The sequence below is a fragment of the Anomalospiza imberbis genome, chromosome 3 (assembly GCF_031753505.1).
Source record: "Anomalospiza imberbis isolate Cuckoo-Finch-1a 21T00152 chromosome 3, ASM3175350v1, whole genome shotgun sequence".
Classification (NCBI taxonomy): Eukaryota; Metazoa; Chordata; class Aves; order Passeriformes; family Viduidae; genus Anomalospiza; species Anomalospiza imberbis.
The window spans coordinates 73,404,470-73,410,869 of NC_089683.1; positions in this window are offsets into that span (position 1 = coordinate 73,404,470).

Sequence of the window (6,400 nt, forward strand, 5' to 3'; positions counted from 1 at the left end):
CCTGTAAGTATTGAAAACCAGGCTGGATGAGGTCTTGAGCAACCTGGTCACCTGGAAGGTGTCCCTGCTCATGGCAAGGGATTTGGAACTAGATGGTCTTCAGGGTCCCTTCAAACACAAGACAGCCTATAACTCCATGCCTCTGTGTACAGGGTAGTGGTTGTTCCTCAGCAGCAACCAGCTGTGTCTGATGGTGCACTTGGCAAGGTGCCTCTGGGGTTCCTGGCCAGGCTGAAACTGCAGCCAGAGCTTTCTCCCAGCCCTGAAACTCTGAGCCATTGCTGCATCAGGACTGACTGGCTGGGATAGGGCTGGCTCTGAAACTTATGCAGTAGTGACAGACATGGCACAAGGGTGTCAAGAACTGGGGAGGGAGCCACACTAAAGGAATCTTGGCAATATGTTCCTAGAAAACTTGAATGAGGAGGCTGGGGTACAAGCACAATATTGTGGCATAATCTCCTGCCTGGCAATTACTGTACTTGCAGCAAAACCACTGGCAGTTGTGGTTTAATCTCTGGACCACAGGAAAAAAATTCACTTGTGGTTATATCTGCCTTTTAACACATTGTGTCATGTCTATGGTGCAGAATGAGAGAAAAATGTGGATTCCCTGCACACGTCAATGCAGCCACCAGTGTGGAAACAGAGCAGTGATGTCCTTAGCAGCATCTCAGAATGGAGGCAAACAGCACACAGCAACACAATGAGGAGAAAGCCAAGCATTACTGGGCCACTATGGCTGAGTACCCGCTGCACACAGTGCCCACACAGCCTTTGGGCTCCTGGACAGGATCTGGGGGCAGGGGGAAGCAGGGGGCCAACACCCTTCTCCAGGGCTACAGGGCACCTGTAGCTTTCTGCATCTTATGGCTCCTGCTGTAGTGAGTGTCAGCAAGAGCTGGAAACCACCACCACAGGCCAGGCAGACCACACAGCCCTCCCCATGTGGCAGCCCTGATTTCCCAGTGACACCAGAGCTGCTGCACTGCGTCATTGCTGCTGGTGTCATGGTACACCGGGATGCAAAATGCAGAGATTAAGAGGAGGTTAGAGCCAGCTCACTTCAGCTCACATGAACCATGTGTCAGCTTCTCCCATGACAGTTTTGTCATGTTGTCTGTTGGAAACAGGGAAGAAAATAAATCAGATGTGCAGACTGGGTAAGCAGTAGCTGAAAACACTTGGTTAACACAGCACGCCTCAAACTGAGCAAGCAGCACCATGTCACCTTTCACAATTTTTTTTCAAAAAGGGAGAAACCACAACCTTGACTGGACAACATTTTTTCCTATGACGGCCATTGAAAATGTTTATTTCAAACGCTTCTAAGGTCTCAGGTGGGGCAGTGAGCCTGGCTATGGGCTCTGATACTAGAAGGCAGGCCAAAATTACAAAGTTAAGGCACCACAAAAGGCTTCAAGGAGTGATTGACAGAAATAGGTTTGCCTTCACAGGGAGGAGGGAGAATAAAAAGTGCTACAATGAGAACATCCCTTTGTATAAAGGGATTGTTGCTTTAATGAGTAAGATCAGCCATTCCTCATCACCTCTGGCACTGTGACAAGATTAACTACATTACGAGGCAACAAAGGAGATAAAAGCAATGCAGAGAGAAAAGCATAATAACTAAAAAGGTATAATAGATTTGCTTGGTTCAGTCATTGCATACATCATTGGAGCAGGGTAGTTTGTGAGACCAAAATCCCACCCACTAATATTTAAGCACAGGGTCAGGCAAACCCACAACCTCAGGGGACCTCCAGGGGTTCTGGAGGTCCTTCCAGCCAATATTTCAACAGTACCCATGAAAAATAACAATGAACCAACAACATTTTCAGGGTGTTTTTTGTCATGGAATATGGTGCTGAAACAGCCATCTTCGATTGATTGTGTATACCATCATGTTTTAAATTAAACTACTTTCATACATACACTGTTATTTTTCTATCTTACTGTAATTGCTTGTGTTTAGCAAGAGGCAATTTGAAGGCTGTTTATCTTCAGCTCTGATTTGCAGCCTAAAAAGAAGCAAAAAGGAGGACTTCCCATGGCTTTATATCAGCTTAGACAATCAAGTATAAAAGATTGTAAGTTAAGTAAATTATTCAGCATGTTTCTCTGCTCCATAAAGAGCATTTTTAACTGATATGACCAAAGAGAATTTGTTCCAGTGCTTCTCTTCTCATTCTGCCTTCCTTGGAAAACAAGTTTTCCCCAACATTAGGGACATGTATTCTCACAGAGCAACATGGTTGACTATGGTTTTGCTAAGGTGCTCCACCCAAATATAGTGGCTGTTAGTTGGTTTGGAGTTTGGTTTTTTGAGGGGGGGCAGTTTGCAAGCAACATCTCCTAACAATTTGTTTTTTTTGTTGACTCTTTTATGTTTTCTCACTTTTTTTGAGGAGGATTTTAAGCTTCTTTAATTTTGAGATGTTTTATATGATTCTCTCAAAGTAAGAAAATCAGCTTTATTGTCCTCACTGTTGTGCACATACTGTGCCGATTTCAGGTTAATGAAACACCATGTCACAGCTAGGCTCAGACCACATGCGAGTTTCACAACAGCATCCTCCTCCGTACAGAGATCCACATGGAGCCTATTGTTTGCACATTTGAAGATGGTATAGAAATGAGCAATCTTTTTTCCCCCTCCCAGTCTGCATTGTTCTGCCTTTAGAACCATGAGATGAAAAGCGCATGAAAGACCCAAAAAGCTTAAATGAATATGTCTCCTAACATTAGCTTTTACAGTGCTGAATTGCTGCTGATGTGCATGGCTTTCCCAGAGAGCATGTATCTCCCCAGATTTTAACAGCAGGCCCCAAACTGAAGTTTTCACAGAATCAGCACTTTCGACATTTGAGTGCAGCTTCTATACTTAAATTTTGTGCAAAACATTAACTGCTAAAGTGCTCCCAATGCCAAGTGTCCTGCTCTACCCTCCAGCTTCTTCAGCAACCAGAGAATAATGGAAACTTTGCAAAGTGTCAACTATTTGTTTGATAACTGTCATATGCTCCAGGAAGATGTATTGTCAATAGCTGTCATCTCAGGAGAAATGTTTAACAAGAATGTGTGTTTGTTTAGCAAAGCTAACGAAGACTTGGAAATTGAGCCTTCTCATAACACACATCACACATGGAGTCCCACAGGACCTCACACACCGGGTTTGCTTCACTGTACATACATTTCAAGCTCAGCACTCTCAAGTTTTATGAAGATTTTTCTCAGGGCTTAATTTGATGCAACTAGCAGCTATTTTTTTTAACTATCCAGAAATTGCTTGCTTTACAATTTGCTTCACTGGTATAATGTTTGTGGCTTGGAATCATAATATCCACACTGTTCCTTTACTTCTAACATTTGCTTCCAGCTCTGCTCTCTGTGTGATGCTCTTTAGTGGCTTCTTTACATGTTCCATTCTCACAAAACAACTTTGCATTTAATTAAATGTACATCTTTTTTGCATCTAAACATCAGGTTTTTATTGACAAGTTTGTTTTGGCAGAGAGGGAGCACGGTAGAGGAAAGCTAATTACAAATTGCTTCTTAAGATAGAAAAAAGCCATCACAGTGAAACTTCTAGCAAGGAAGAATGGATGGGAAAGGGATTGCTTCCATGGGCAACACAGGAAAGCTTTATACTGGGTAGTGTTTGTATGGGTCTCTCTGCTGGAGGACCCAGAGAAATAGACTGCATTACAGCACACTCAACTCATTTTATCGTGCCAATAGCTCTCACCCCTAAGCAGTGGAGAAACACTAAGAACTAAAGAGCCAAACAGGCTCTTACTGGCTACAGAGAATGAAGAACACAGGCTACAGAGAAGGGAGAACACATTATTTGAAAGTTTCAGGAAGTATGCCCCTTTCTGTTCTGTATTTTCCCATTTTCAAAGCACACCCTCTTTTCCACTGTTTCTTTTATCTTATGCACTTTTCTATGTCAGGGGAGAAACACTAGTTAATTTGGCTCAGAGTTATCTCTGTCAAGACAGCTTTTGCTGCAAACCCCCAAAACGTCTTCCAAAACCCAAACAAACTCTACTTTTAAGACTCACTTCTTTTTTTTTTTTTTTCAAGATCCCTGCAAATAACTCACTTCTATTCTTTGGCAAGCTTGCAAACTCTGGTCCTACAGACTCTATCCTCCCTAAATCTTCACTGTGCAGTATAGTCCTCAAGCTTACAGACTTCTTTCCTTATTACTGGAGCCAAGAACCTTGTTCTGCTGATTGCATGAAGATAATGTCACAGATGAAAGCAGGCATCTTTTTTTCAGCTGCAGCACTGCCCTCCCCAGAACAGAACCCTTTTCACTCCCAAAGACTTGAGAGCCCTCTGTCCTCTATTTACTTCCACCTGTCTGATTCTGGCCTCACTGGGAACACACCTGCAGTGGCTTTACTTCCACCCACCTCACTGGAACCAGTAGCTCTCTGTGATATGTTACAAGAACCTCATCATCTGCTTCAAAGCCGCTGGCACTTTTTCTTCATGGCTTTTAGCAGTTAATTGAGAAATTAGCGTGAGACTTACACAATAAAAAATACATTGTAACTTGAATTCACACCTGAGCTACACTGGAAATTCATGCTTGTGTCCTTCTGGCACTGTGGGCTGTTTTGTGAACTGTGTGTCTAGAACACAACCGATTCTACTGACACGTTGCTGGAAAAGAAGGAATGATGCCACATGGAGGACAAAGATACAGGCACATCTAGGTAGAGTAATGTGAAATTTCTTTTCCTTTGAAATATTTTCTAAGAGACAGAAGTATTTTAAATTCACAGACTATTGGAAAGGACAACAGTCCTGTATGATTAATCTCAGAGGCAAAAGATAATTAAGATATTCTCTCTGTACTGCTAAGAACATGTAAGTAGAGTTGTCTCTGATCTTTACTTTGCTTTATGGTTTTTTTTTGTTTTCTTTTTTTTTTTTTTTTTTTCTGGTATAGCCTCTGAGAGGCAACAGCCAAGGGAATTCATAGTAGTCAAACCTGTGCCAGATCACATCACAGCTGACATCGTACCTCCAGCAGCGGCCTCCCAATAGATGCTCCGGGCAAAGACAACAACAGAAAGTGCCAAACCAAACCTTGCTCCCTGTGGGCAGTCCCATGTCCTTTAGCTGCAAAAATACCAGGATCACAAAGAAATCAAGGGCACCACTATATAAAACTGTATGAGGACTCAGTTGATTGAAATTCTTAACAAAACTCTTGATGTCTTTCAAAAAGCAGACATTGGCTAAGCTCCCAGTGACCTAAACTGGGCTTCTCCTGCTTCTCAAGGAATTAATGGAGCACACATCACTCTTCCTAAGATACCTACGGGAAAATTTCTTTTTAACCTTCTAGCAATTGATCTGTGTCCTAAGGCAAGTTCAGTTTATTGTGCAGATGAACACAGGATCTTCTGCTCTTCTTTTATTAGGATCTATTCCCAAAATGTTAACTATTTGCTTGTTTTGCCCACAATGTAGAGAATTTTGCAGGTTGATGATCAGTGTATTAATAAGCCTCTTCTTATATTGGGCCTAATTTTTATCTTCATTTATTTAATATGATGTTATGATTGCCCAAGAAATATCTCTAAAAGGAGTGAATTAGCTTTCCCTCCATATTTTTTAGGTATCCATTAATTATTTTATGATAAATCAAAATGAAATCAGCTTAAGATTTTTAGGAGTTTGTCTTCTCTTAAAATTGTTTTCTTATCAAATATATTAGATTATATTTTATGATATTATAAAGTCAACACCACTGTGATCATCCTGCCTGATCTTCCTTGTAACACAGTACCCAAAAGTCCTTTGAATCAAGTAAATTATCTTTTTTTTTTCTTTTTTTTGGAGAAGAGAAAAGTATGCACTTTGAGAGTCTCGGGTAATGGAGAATTCATCACAACTCTCAGTAAGTAATTTCAGTGGTTCATTGTCCTCTGTTGCAAATCTGCCCTTTAGCTTGCATCTGCCTAATTTCAATTCCTTGCTCTAGGTTTTGTTGTCCTCTGGCAGACTGAGGCTGCTGCATTGCCAGATTTCCTTTCCCAGGGAAGGTGCTTGGGCAGGGCAGGAGCTCTTGCTGCTGCAATGGAGATAGACATTTCCTTATTTTTCACTCAAGACTGTAGCTCTGTCCAGCTCCCTGCCCTGAAGCCTGCTCTCCATTGCAAACTTTGCTCTCTGACAATCTTTATATATAACATGGCTTTTATTTTTCTTCCAGATCACTGATAAAAGTGTTAGTGAACTTGGTTCAAGAAGACATCAATTGAGAGTCACTAGAAAGATATTTTCTTCTTTCTGTTAAGTTGGGAGATGTATCAGCTGGTTTCTTTCCAATCCATCTAGTGTATTTTATATCTTTCTAGCCTCTTCATTAACAAAT